General features: G+C 38.1%; 1 pseudogene; it reads left to right on the top strand.

The window, feature by feature from the left end:
* Positions 1-704: 704 nt before the first annotated feature.
* Positions 705-14589, top strand: part of LOC114091624 (heat shock protein HSP 90-beta-like) — a 116109-nt pseudogene continuing 102224 nt past the window's right edge.

The raw sequence follows: 14589 nt of genomic DNA, 5'->3' as shown, positions 1-14589 counted from the left end.
GAAGAAACATAGGTTGTTTATTTACTTTTCTGTGTCTGTACTGGTCTGATTTTTTTTTTTTTTGGTGCAGATAGCTGCTTTTGATTCAAACAGGCGACATGATTTCTGACCTAATCACTACAGAAGTAATTGCTCCTTGGCAAATGGGACCTGCTGGACTGCCCAGACTTCAAATGTCAAAGAGCCAACTGAATGCATGGCATGTTCAGATCCTCTAATGGGAATACATTGACCCACTCAGTGTGGCAGTCCAAATGACCAGGAATTTAGCCACCAAATTGTAAAATGGGTCTCTTCAAATCCTGGTTTCTTGTAAGGCCTCAAGACAATAGATATACCATATACCAATTTGAGAAGATGGCAGATAAACTGATTTTGCAGATCATTTGCCTCTAATGTAAGAAAGAGATGTTGGTTGGAGATTAAAGAGAAGATTTTTTAGAGAGAGTTTTTAATATGCTGCTCATACATATCTCTTCTGGAGGTGGTATGAGGGGGTGGCTTTTTTTTCACCTCAGTTTGGGGAAAATAGGTCTATGGGAAAAACTGAAAATTCTAACATGGTTCCCTGATGTTAGGGACACCATAGACTAATATCTGACAAATGATTGAAGCACCTAAAAGCTAGAACTCTGGCCAGAGATGCCTGTTTTGCTGATGGGAAAGGGAAGACACGGAGTCTTTTCCATGGATAAAATTTGGCCATGTATGAGGAGAAAGCTTCCTTTAACTGGTTTGGGTCCTACAGTGGGCAGAGAGGGCGAGGAGATGTCATCAGAGAAGGCTGCAGGGATATGGTGGATGTAAGGGAGTGAGGGAGGAACTGAAAGCAAAATCACCAGGTTCTGCAAGTGAGAGGTCTCCAGTGATAGCAGGAGCACTTCAAGGAACTCTTGATGCATCTCATGAGCAAGAGTCAACTTTATACATCAGTCAGAGGGAACCTGGGTCAGATTGCATCAATGTTGGTCAGGCAAGACCTTTCTCTCTGTAAACTTACCTCTTCTCCCCAGCCTATGGTTCCACTTATAATCTTCCATGAGGGAGAGGAGCTGATTAAGTGAGATGGAGGAAGGAGAGAAGCAAGAGAGGAACTGAGAGAAGGTTGAAAATGCAAAGCCAGACTTGAGAGAACGGGTGTCCAGTGACGTAAAGGGAAATTTTTAACTTTAAACTCTACAACTTGACTTGACTTTTAGCTCTAACATGACTCTTGTTCAGACAAAGTGACTTTATTCACTTGAGAATGCCTGGAAAAAAGCAATTTCACCTACTCAGAATTTCTTCCAGGAGCAGAGAAAGAACTTGCCTTAGAGAATGAACCAGGGTTAGGATGAATGGTGAAGGGAACTGGTTTGTAATTGTACCCAACTAGTTCTTCATGTTTACATAATCAGAGAGGGAGGTTTCTTTTTTTTTTTCCTCCTGGTAGTTTCCTGACTTCATTCCAAAGAGGACTGGTTCTCAATTTAAGTCTTTTCTTCATTAGGTGTTTGTCCTAGTCTGTTTCATATTGCTGTATCAAAATATCTAAGACTGGATACTTTATAAAGTATTTGATTTTGATGGCTGGAAGGTCCAAATGCCACTGGGCCAGCATCCTGATGAGGTTTTTTTTTTTTCCTGCTTGTTTTACAACATAGCAAAGAAATTGAAAATAGAATTAGATACATACAGAAGGGCCTAGTGCATAGGGTATCTTTGCCCTGTAACAACCTACTCTCAGGAAAACAAATTGTCTCACATGAGACTTCACATACTCCAGGTCATTCATTAATTCATTCACGAGGGGGGAGTCCTTTGACCTGGTTACCTTGCACTACACCCCACCTCTTAAAGGTTCCACCACGTTGACATTGCCACATCAGAGTCCAAGATTCCAAAAATGGTTTACATCCAAACCCTAGCAGTACTGTAACCTTTATCCACTAAGAGACATACAAGAAACTTGGGAGTGAGTGCAGAGGACCTGTGTAAACTGAAATGCTACACAACTGATCAGTTCCACATCCAGCACCTCATCTTAAAATTCTTCCCACAGATAGACCCTAGTCTGGTTTGTGAACACCACCACAATCACCTACAAAGATTTTTTTTTACTTTTGATTGCATGTATTTTATGCTAAATTTACTCCTGTGCCATAAGTTTTTGTTTCTTTAGTTTCTTCTGGGATATCTTTTTCTTCTGTGCAACTTCCTCTTCTGGTTTAGGAACAATTTGTTCCTTTTCAGTGAGGATCATCTCAGTTTGGCAGGAGGAACTCATGTATGGGTTAATCCCACTGTGAACATTGTAAATATGGCGGCACATCTTAGGTGTTTGTTTAGCTGGATATGTTCAATGACCAGAGAATTGACATCTAAACCCTTAAGTTCAGCACTACTCTCTGCATTTTTAAGCATGTGCATCATAAATTCAGCACTCTTTTTGGGCCACTGTTCCTGTGTCTATCCCCACTTTTTAACCTAGACACCCTTCCAACTCCACCTATAACACCTGTATGGCACACAGTGCTTCTTTAAAGTTACTTTAAAGGTACTTGGTGGCTTTTTGGATATGCATACCCTTGATGGCCTGCGCAGTTTCACTGGTATTCTTGCAGTGAATGCAAAGATTTGAACCTCTTGATTTGCCTAATTTTGTGGGGTTTTTCAGGTCAAGAAAGTAGTAGACCATTTTCATAAATCACCTAGGCTGCTTACAGGAAGAGAAACACTACCAAAATGTTTATGAATATTTGCTCCTAAGTTCCACCCTGTCTGCTGACTGAGAGTCTCTGAAGATGGGAAGAATCTTTGAAGTCTTCAGGCACTTGTGGTCCAGGGGCTATACAGTTTGGCATTTGGGAGGTCAGGGGATATATTTTGAGGGTGCTGAAATCTGTGATAAATTTATTCTCTAAAAAGACCAAGTATTTGAATGTAAGGATTTAGGCTTAGTTTCTGCTTTTTTAAAATTTTTCCCTCCTTACATCTTTAGATCATTCAGATTGCTATTTTAAGCCACTAAATAGATGTTAGAGAGTTTACTGGGTTGGTCTTTTTCCATTGTATTGGGACTTCACTTCTGTTTTAGTGGCTTCTTGGCCATCTGGTAATTCTGTTGCTGGGAGCAAAAATGGAAAACAGAGGGCACTATTAATCCACAACTCCAAAACATAACAGTTGTCTGACTTTCCATGAATCCTGCCAAAATTAGGCCAATGACAATATTGTTTCTAACCCACACGCCTCGCTCAGGCCAATTTGGAAACCCATCCCTTGCAGCAGAACAAGTCTGCCACTGATGGAAAAGGATCAATAGGTTAAAAAATAAGGATTAGGTCCAGGAGTTTTGCCAGCCTCAAGAAATGGGCTTCATCATTAGGGCTGGGGAGAGGATCATGATAATTCTAATTTTCTTTGTCTATTTCTTTGGAACTCTTTGCAGTTGTTGAATAAGGACCAACTGAAATGAAATGCATGTTCTATTAGTGTTCTCTTCGCCAGTATACTAATTATTTTTCCTGACAAATGTCTGTAAGGAGGGTGTTATAGTAGCCTGATTTATGGCTACTTCACTTTGCAAGTCATATGCTCATGTTAGGATAGCACAAATAGAGGAATATTTAAAGTGCCAAAAATATGAAATGTTAAACTTTATTTCTGAGTGATTTTATTTTTGTTCTTGAATTAGAGGCATTAATGTATTTTCTTGACAACTGAGCAGTGAGAGAGATCTCTCAACTGGTGTAAATACCTATGGACTGAAATGGAATGCATTTATCTATTTACTAAGTGTGGAGTAAACTGATGAGAAATTTTAGATCAGGTACCCTCTATACCTAAATAACTCTGGAGAATAGGAGGCCTAAGAAATTTTTTTTAATGGTGAGGGAAAAAATTCAATAATAATTCTCAAATGACTGAAGGATTGTCACAGGGTCTTCCCTCCACAGAGCAAAAGTAGAGTTCTCTTCCTCACTTTCCATACTGAATATGTCATGAACCTCGTGAAAATTGTATTCTGTATCTCTCAAATCTTTTGATTCATCTATGTTCTCTCTCTCTCTCTCTCTCTTTGGTACTGGGAATTGAACCCCGAGGTGCTTAACCACTGAGCAGAACCTGTCTCTTTTTAATTTTTATTTTGGGACAGGGTCTCAGTAAGTTTCTGAGGCTGGTCTCAAACTTGCAATCCTCCTGCCTCAGTCTCCCAAGTGTTTGGGGTTATAGTCATGCACCACCACACTTGGCAATATCCTCACTTTTACTTTCATAGTTTAGCCACATTTTCTATTTCAGGAGAAAGAAACAGAGAGGATAGGAGAAAAGATGGGGATGAAACTAACAGATGTTACACACACGTTTCCTTTCTCTTTTGTTTTCTCCTTTCTCTGATTCATTCTCTATACCAATGCTCTTCAACTTCAGATGGGGGTTCCTGATAAACCCATTGTAAATTGGAAATGCACTTAATACATGTCACTGACCAAGCATCATAATTTAGTAACACAGTACATTGTACTTGCTCCTTGTGATCGTGTGGCGGACTGGGAGCTGCTCTCATTGGCACAACACAATATTGTGCAAGAGAATCATACTGCATGTTGATAGCCAGGGAAAAGACCCAAATTTGAAGTTCAAGGGCTTCTATTAAATGCATGTCACTTTTGCACCATCATAAAGTCAAACAAAATCTTAAGTTGAACAATTGTAAGTTGGAGGTCATACTTCAGTCAGAGAAATCTTTCAAATCAGAAAACTAATCATGTTACTCCCTCATGTAATGTTCTTTGCTGCTTCCCCTCTGCCTGGACAATTAAGTCTGAAATCCTTATTGTGGTGTACAAATCTTTTTTGTTAATCTGCTTCTCACTGATTTTCAGTAGTCTTTGCTTCTTTCTCACAACTTTTTATTTTAGACATACTGAACTACTTGAAGCTAATTATGCCATGTTTTTCAATGCTTCTCTGCTTGTATCCATGTGTTTCCTGGTGCCTGGAGTGTTCTTCCTCTTGATTTCTCTTCATCTTTAGGAATCTCTGATACCATGTTCTCTCTGAGGCCTTCTCTGACAGTCCCTTAAGCAGAGTTAGCTCAAGGCTTCCTCTTTGTTTCTTACAGCTCTGTACATCCACATCCTGGCTCTTATTAATCCCAGTCTCTTCCCCAATGACACTGTGAGTTTCTTGAGGGCTATCATGTCTATAACCCCAGTGCACGTTGTATCTGCAATGAAACCACGATAAAGCTATTTACCGGGTGATGGGGTTCATTTAACAGAAGTTACAACTTTTAAGAAAAATTTTTAGCTATAGGTGGACCCAATATCTTTATTTTACATTTATGCAGTGCTAAGGATCGAACCCAGTGCCTCACGAATGCTAGGAGAGTGCTCTACCTCTGAGCCACATCCCCAGCCCCAGAGTTACAACTTTTTAACAATTACAACTGCTCAGAAATGAGGAGGCTGCCTGATACAGAGTAGGTACTTAGCAAATAAGTAGAATATTGAATGAGCTGTGAACACTTGAGTTTTCCTGTCACTAGGAAGAACTCGAGTCAAGTTTGACAGGCTCATTCAAGCATCATAAAATGTCCTTCATGGTGAGCTATTGAAAAATTTCCACCAAGAGTAATTAGACTGAACACACATGTGCACATGTAAAATACATCCATATATGAGGTCATGTAGACAGATCTATCTCTGTACATGACCATAAAATATAAATTTTTTTTCTGGGTCATAATTATTTTTTTTCTGTGTGAGGAATAATCAACTGTGAATATTATTTAAAGCATTCTTTCAGTTTCAGCAGCAGCTAGGGCTACTCATTCCTTTTCAATTCCTTTGAACAAGTCTTTAGGGTAATTCTTGCAGCTACTGACAACTGAAGGACTCACATGATGGAATGGATAGTGAATAGTTTGGAGGGGAAAAAAACTTCATATTTTTTCTTTAAAACTAGAAAAAATTATGCAAAAAGGGAAAAATGGCAGAAAATATATGTTTTATAATTTTTAAAGACTGACATATATTGTTATGGTTTGGATATGAGGAATCCCCCCAAAATTCATGTGTGAGAAAAATGAAAGAAGGGTTAGAGGTAAAATGATTGGGTTATGAGAACTTTAACCCAATCGTGAGTTAATCACTTAATGGAATTATTGGGTGGCAGGTGGGTGTGGCTGGAGGAGATAGGGCATTGGAGGTGTGGCTTTGGGGTATATATTCGAGTCCGGCAATGGAGATCTCTCCCTCTCTCTGCTTTCTGATCATAATGTGAGTTGCTTCCCTCCACCACACTCTTCTACCATGATGTCCTCTCTTACCTTGAGCCCCAAAGAATAGAGTCTGCTGTCTATGTACTGAGACCTCTGAAACCATGAGCCCCCAAATAAACTTTTCCTCCTCTACAGTTGTTCTGTTTGGGTCTTTTAGTTACAGTGGTGAAAAAGCTGATTAAAACATATATGATAATTTATAAGTTTATAACTTTGAATATAGCATGTTATGTAACTTTGTTACTTACCCAACTTTTAAAAATATCAAAGTTTATATAGGTAAGGTACTACCAGTTCTTATGATGTACCCTCAGTGTAAGCAAATAAAAGTTAACATGAAGTGATAATCTTGATAGCATTTTTGAGAAACGTCATCTGAAAGAATCTTCTCTGACTGGAGGTCAGTATAGTAGAGGCACCATGGGGATAGGTTAAGGTGGTGCATCAAAGAAGCAAAAGTTACAAAATCTCAAACAAAGAGTTTATCTTTCCAACACAGTAGAGGGTAGGGTTGGGCAGATGGTCCTGGGAGAATGGGTGACTCCTCCCAAGCATAGCCAGACAACTAGATTGAAACTGATGATTTGCATCCCCAGGGCAACTATATTCAAGCATAGCATGCATCAAAATCACCTGGAGGACTTTTTTCTTTTTTGGGACCAGGGATTGAACCTTGAGGTGCTTATCCACTGAGCCACATCCCCAGCCTTTAAATTTTTTTTTTTTTAATTTTGAAACAGGGTTTTACTAAGTTGCTTAGGGCCTCACTAAAGTTGCTGAGGCTGGCTTTGAACTTGAAATCCTCTGCCTCAGCCTCTTGAGTTGCTGGCATTACCTACGCCCAGCACTTGGAAGGCTTTTTAAAACACAGAGGGCTGGGCCCCAACTCCGGAGTTTCTGATTTAATAATAAGGGATGAGGTCCAACAATTTTCATTCTTAACAAGTTTCCCATGACACTGGTGCTGCTGGTCAGGGACCCATACTTAAAAATGCACTGTCCTAGATGCTGTCCTCATCTCACTAGCCCACAGGGAGAGAGACACAGAACGTGAAAAAGATTTCACCGAAAGACACACTTTTCTTTTGGCCAGGGTCTAAGGTACCCAGTCTATGGCACTCTGCTAGAGCAACCCAAGCTGAATAAGATGATGTAAAGGCATCAGGATAAATAAATGAATCCATAAAACAGAATAGAGGACAGAAATATGCTTATGTATACGTGGATTTGGACAAAGATTCAGAGTCAACTCAGGAAATGGTGCTAGAACAATTGTATATTTACATGCAAAACAACAAACAAATATTAAGCCTTGAACCACATACAAAAATTAATTCAAAGTTAACTTGAATCACAAATCTAAATATAAAACTATGACATTTCTAGAAGAAGAAAAGTAAAAATCATTGTGACCTTGGTTAGTGGACTACTTCATAGGTATGACACCAAAATCATGATCTATAAATTATTCATAAATTAGACATCATCAATATTAAAACTGGTCCTCTCCAAAGGACATTGTTAAAAGAATGAAACGACAAGCCACAGGCTAGGGAGGAAACATTTGCAAAGCACATATCTATTAAAGGATGCATATCCACAATGTAAATACAACATGAAAATAGTGCAAGAAAAAATGGGTAGCAGGTTTAAAAGGACTTCACTGAAAAAGACATATCGATGGCAAATAAGCTCATGAACAGATGCGTAACATCATCATTCTAGGTTTAATATCTAGACTATGTAAGGTATTCAAACAATTCAATGGCAAACCAAACCAAACAATCTGATTTAAAAATGAACAGACCCAAGTAGGCATTTCTCAAAAGAAGATATACAAATGGACAACAAATATATAAAAAAATGCTAATATCACCAATCATCAGGTAAATGCAAGTTACAACCACAATAAGATATCGTCCCACTCGATTTAAAATGATTATAATCAAGAGTGCTGGAGAAGATGTGGAGAAAAGGGAACTCTTACACAGTGTTGGTGGGAGTAGAAATTAATCTAGCTTATAGAAAACTGAGTGAAGTTCCTTTTAAAAATTAAAAATAAGACACATTATGATCCAACAATTTCACTACCTGGTGTATATCCAAAGGAAAGGAAATCAGCACGTAGAAGAGAAATCTGCACTTCCATGTTCATTGGAGCACTATTCAAAATAGCCAAGAAATGGAATCAACCTAAGTGTCTTATCAACTAACAAATGGATAAAGAAGATGTAGTACATATATATAACGGAACACTCTTCAGCCATAAAAAGAATGAAATTGTGTCATTTGTAATAACAAGAATAGAAGTTGATGTCACTGTTTTTTTTTGTTGTTGTTGTTGTGGTACTGAACTCAGAGCCTCACACATGCTAAGCATTTACTGTGCCCTAAGCTACACCCCAAGTCCTGGAGGTGAAATAAGTGTTAAGTGAAATAAGCCAGGCACAGAAAGACAAATAACACATAATCTCACTTGTGTGTGTGGAATATAAAAAGTTGATCTCATAGAAGTTGAGAGTAGAGTGGTGGTTACCAGAGGCTGGGGGAGCAGGGGGAGGGGAAGGAAAGGGAATACTTAGAGAAGAGAAAGAAGTCCTGGAGTTCTGTTGCATAATAACATGACTATAGATAATGATACTGTACTAGATATATTTTAAAAAGCTAGAAGAAAGGATTTGAATGTTTTCATCATAAAGAAGTGATGAATGTTTGAGGAAATAAATATGCTTACTCTGATTGGAATATCACTCAATGTATACATGTGTTGAAACATCACACACCCCCTAAAAATGTACAATTTCAATGTATTGGTTAAAAGTAAAAAAAATTCAAGTTAAATGCATGAAATCCAAATTAAAACTATAATGAAGTACCAGTACAAGTACATTAGAATGGCTACAGTTGAAAAGATCAGGGTATCAAATATTGGCCAGGATGTGAAAGAACAGATTCTCATACTATGAAACTGGGAATTTAAAATAGTACACCTGGTCTGGAAAAGTATGGCAGTTTCTTAAAAAGTCAAGCACACCTTATCATATGATCTTGACATTCCACTTTGAGTTATGAACCCAAAAGAAATTATATGTTCAGTCTAAGATTTTTATATGAGTGTTCATAGGCATTATTTATGATACCCCTGAACTGGAAAAAAATCCAAATATCTATTAATAGATGAATGGATAAACAAATTGTGGCATATTCATGAAATGGTATTCAGCAATAAAACAGAGGGCACTGTTGGTAGATGCAACAACATGGATATATTTCAAAATCATTATGCTGAGCGGAAGAGGCTGGACATAGAGTACATATTATATGAGTTCATTTTTATGAAGTTTTAAAAATGAGAGCTTGAAGGTGATGCTAAGTGAAATTAGCCAATCCCAAAAACCAAATGCCGAATGTTTTCTTTGATATAAGGAGGCTGATTCATAGTGGGATAGGGAGCAGGAACATGGGAGGAGTAGATGAACTCTAGATGGGGCAGAGGGGTTGGAGGGGAAGGCAGGGAGCATGGAGTAATTAATGATGGTGGAATGTGATGATCATTCTATCCAAAGTACAGGTATGAAGATACGAATTGGTGTGAATATACTATATATACAATCAGAGATATGAAAAATTGTGCTCTATATGTGTAATAAGAATTGTAATGCATTCTGCTGTCATATATAAGTAAAAAATGTATATATTTAAAAAATGTATATATGTAAAAGTTTATATGTAAAAATATGTAAAAAAAATTTGCATAAAAATAAAATAAAATAAAGGAAAACTCTAAAAAAAATAGAAAATGAGTGCTTGTCTTTTTTCAAAGAAGCATGGTTGCCTGAAGGTTGGGTGGGAGTGAAAGGGGTCACAAAGGGCATGAGGAAATTTTGGAGTTGAAGATATGGTCACTCTCTTGAATGTAGTAATGGTTTCCTGGTATATACATATATTAAAATTTATGATATTATACATTCACTGTATTAATTGTATGCCTATTATACCTTAAGAAAGCTATTTTAAAAAGGAAAAGAAAGAAGATAAAAAGAGCAATTAGCGTATGGAGTTATTGTAGATTGTATTGATTTTTTAAATGCTGGAATTCTATTGAACTAAATGGATGTTTGACTATTTGAACTTAAAAAAAAATAAGTTCATGTGCACAAAAACGTAAGCATAGATGTGGTTCCAGGGATCCTTTAGTTATGTTATCTTCATGTTACCAAATGGGAATTGTGTATCTAGAGTAAAAATGGTTGAGTGAAAGACATCAGGAGACCAGGCTTTTAGTTCTCATTTCTCTGAAAGTCCTGGAAGTAGCTGATTTATTTATCCATCCTAATTTTGCCACTTGTAAAGTAGCCAAAATAATACCTAACTTAGAGGTCAAGGTGGATAAAGGACACAGAATAGCTAGAAAAAGTGCTGTCAGATTGTTTGAAGTAGAAATTGCTACTATTACTATATATTCCCTTCTTCTGCCTTCTCCTTAGTTTTCCCAGTCCCTGGAAATCTCTCTTACCATTCACCTTCAGTTGGCATCCTTCTGAGTTAAAGCAAAATGTGTTGAGTCGGCAGATTTGACTGACTTCTGTAGCCTCTAGGGACTTGAAGCTGACAAACTCTCAGCTCCTTTTGGCCAGAAGCTGAGGCTAAGGGATTTGTGAGTTTTTGGTTGCTTTTTGGGGTTGTGGTGGGTTTTCCCCCAGGCTTGGATTTGCAGAGGTAGCAGATTGATTGAAGAGTGAGCAAATCTGAGTTTATGTCCAAGTTGAATCTGAGAAAAACATAGTTACAGTGATTAGAGGACTGAATTGCATTCCTCGACAGAAGGAGGTGCTGGAATTTTCTAGAACTGACTATTTAAGGTGAGCCAATTTAGCTGTCTCTATCAATGCCAAACACAGGGACAACTCCACCAATGAAATATTTGCATGGGTGAATCAGAAGAAGAGCATCAGCATGTCCACTACCAACAATGTTGGCATTATTACAAGCATTAAGTTTGTTGTGTGCAGTCCGCGAAGCCAGAGGGGACATGGAGGATGATGGGTGTTTGTAAAATTCCTTTCAGTGACCACCTCTCCCTTTTTCTTCAGGATGACGAAAGCTTCAATCAGCTGAGTACTGGTAAATGTTTAATAACTGACTCTAGATTGTGGGAAGATCCTGATTTTTAATGTTTGCCAATTTCTATGGTTTAAATATTATCGCCATAGTCAATTTCAAGTTTCCAACATATTGTCAGTTGGCTCACAAAATTCCTGAAAATTTAGATTGGCTCTCACAAGGTGATATGAACCAGCTCCAGCACAACACTGGATCCAACAAACCTGTGGGTAAGACTCACCCATTAAAGATGTGGCCATTCTTCACATCTCACCTCCAACTCGACTTACAGGTAAGGAGAAATGTCTATGACAGTTCATGAATCGATGAAGGTCACACAAACGCTCAGACACAGAGGAGATTTTTCCTAAAAACTAGAGTGGATATGACATTCTCTTTCTCCTTCTCATCCTTACTGATTGGGTATTAGTATGTATTACACGAGCTGAATCACACTGAAAAGAATTTCTCAGGAGGAGCAAAGTTCCTTTTAAGTAAGTTGATTTTTAAAAATTTCTGATTTGAAATGATCCCTATCTTAGTTGAGAAAAGAGGAATGTTCCTCAAGCATGCTAGTTCTCAATGGGGTTAGAGTAACATTATCTCTTGGGAATGGTTGGGAATTTGCAAGGAAGATTTTTAATCATTTCAATGATTAGGGTGTCACAATGAATCAGGAATTACAGTGGCACACAGAGGCAGGGATGCTGAACATCTTAAGGTGTTGCACAAGACAGTCTCACACAAAGATTTGTCCTGTAATCTGGTCCTTTCATTTAAATATTCCCACGGGCCACATATGTAGGTGGAGAAAAGCTGCTTACAAATTCCTGAGCCAAGGCTGTAACAATTGTACCTGTGAACACAAAGTAAGTTTGTACCATTTAATCATATAGAGAATTTTCTTTTTCTTTAACATTTTTTTACCTTTATTTTACTTATGTATTTATATGTGGTGCTGAGGATAGAACCCAGGGCCTCACATGTGCTAGGTGAGCGCTCTACCACTGAGCCACAACCCCAGCCCAAAACATATAGAGAATTTTCTATGAATGCATCTGTCATGTAAGCTAAGGAGAAATTATAATCTGTTTTGTTGAGAACATCATCAGGCATAATATAATGTTTCTGAGAATTATCCCCCAATTTGGAAGAGTATTATGGCTTGTAAGATGACCTAGCATTAGTAGCTCTTACACATTCAAAGTGATTTTTTTTTTTTTTGTGTGTGTGTGTGTGTGTGTGTGTGTGGTGGTGGTACTAGGGATTGAACCCAGTGTTGCTCTAGCACTGAGCTACATCCCTGGCTTTTTAAAAATTTTATTTTGAGACAGGTTCTGACTAAGTTGTCCAGACTGGTCTTGAACTTGTGAACTTGGGATCCTCCTGCCTCAGCTTCCAAGTTGCTGGTATTACAGGATGCAACACTGCCTCCAGCTTCAAGGTGATTTTAAGTATATGGGAATATAGTTATTTGCCCTTTATTTCACAATACATAAACGAAATCTATCTCTTTAAATACAGACATTTATGGCAACTAAGTGAAAACATGTGACTGTTTTATTTTATCTTCTGGTATAATTGTTTCAAGCATTTTTAAATTGAAATAATATTTTATTGTGTTTAGTCTTTTTCACTATCCAATTAGTCAAACTAGACAAGAAACTAGGAATAATCCCCAGGTCCTCTCTTCTCCTTACCCCTCATATTCATTTATTAAGATGTGCTGGCTCCACTTTCTAGTTCCCTTTCCTAACTTACATCACCTGAGTTCAGTCTCACACTCCTTGCCTAAACTGTTCCAAAGGCTACGGAGCTATTTTTCACTCCTCATAAATGTTAAATTGATCTTCCCCAAACACAAATCTGAATGTTATTTCCTTGCTGAAGACTTCACTAGGTCCTAACTGAATAGAAGATAAAACCCAGTCTTTGGGATGGTGCAATAAGACACTCACTGACAATTTTCACCCGCTCTCAACAGGCTTCAGCACAATGACCTGACCATTCATGCATTCCATTCCTCTGAGGTTTGGACATGCTATTTAATGTCTTTGTTAAGGAATCTTTCTCCTCATTTCTGACAGCCTGGAGAATTTTATTCATTCTTTGTGACCAGCCCAAATTCCCATTCTAAATCTTTCTGATATAAATGGTTTCAAATGATCCTAGTACTCATTTTTATTATGATGATAGCATGCTTTATTAGAGCAGTCCTATACCAACAGGCACCCCCAATTCTGCTTCTCTACTACCCTATCAATGTGAGAAGAAGGAGCAAGGAGGAGAGAGACAAAATGATTTTTTGGCCTTGAGGGCAGGGCTGCCCCACCCAGGTCCTGCTTCACTAGAATGCCAAAGCCAGATGTGGAGGGCTCCAACAGGATTACTTGAAAGGTGAGGACACCTTCCTCTTGATTCCTGCCTGGATTCTTACTGAACTGCAGAATCTACAAGGTCACCAAGTTGCCTTCATCACAAAGTAGGGTGAGAGATTTCTGGCCAGAACTACAGGAATATACACCACTTACCAAGAGCCTCATTACATACCAGGACTGACTACACAGCATTGATGACCCACAAAGACCCCTCTGTGGTAGATATTGTATTCTCTTTGGTAGAGTTGAGAAAGCTGTTACTTTGAGGAGGAGCTGAGTTATTCTTGGTGAATGTTGAAGTTGTAAATGTTGAAGTTCATATGTTGTCCTAGGACTGCTAACCTGATACCCATGCCAGGTCACCATGACAGGTCATAGTGTAGAGAGGGCAGAAGTGAAAAGACCTGGTTGTTTTTAAAGACATGATAATTATATTAAAAGTGATAAGAATAAAAATGAGACTAAATTGGCAATTATTCTTGGTCATTTTAAAATCCATTTCATAGCAGGTGCAGTAGTGTTTCTGTTTCTAGAAAGGACATGTAAAAATAACTTTTTTTTTTTGCAGAGTTGGGGATTAAACCTGGACCTCAAGCATATTAGGCAAATGCTTCACCACAGAGGCATCCATATCTGAGTACTTTTTTTGTGTGTGTCTTTCTTTTAAGACAGTATCTCACCAATCTGCCCTGGATGGCCTCAAACTTGTAATCCTCCTGCCTCAGCTTCCTGAGCAGCTGGGATTACAGGTATGTGCCACCATGCCCAATGTAGAAAGCACAGTAATTTAAAATAATGTGTTGCTAATGTTGATATTTAAGCCTATTTTAAAAATTTGGT

The sequence above is a fragment of the Marmota flaviventris genome, chromosome 3 (genome assembly GCF_047511675.1).
Source record: "Marmota flaviventris isolate mMarFla1 chromosome 3, mMarFla1.hap1, whole genome shotgun sequence".
In the NCBI taxonomy this organism is placed as follows: domain Eukaryota; kingdom Metazoa; phylum Chordata; class Mammalia; order Rodentia; family Sciuridae; genus Marmota; species Marmota flaviventris.
The sequence above is the reverse complement of the archived record's forward strand: the minus strand, read 5'-3'. Positions and strand labels throughout refer to the sequence as shown.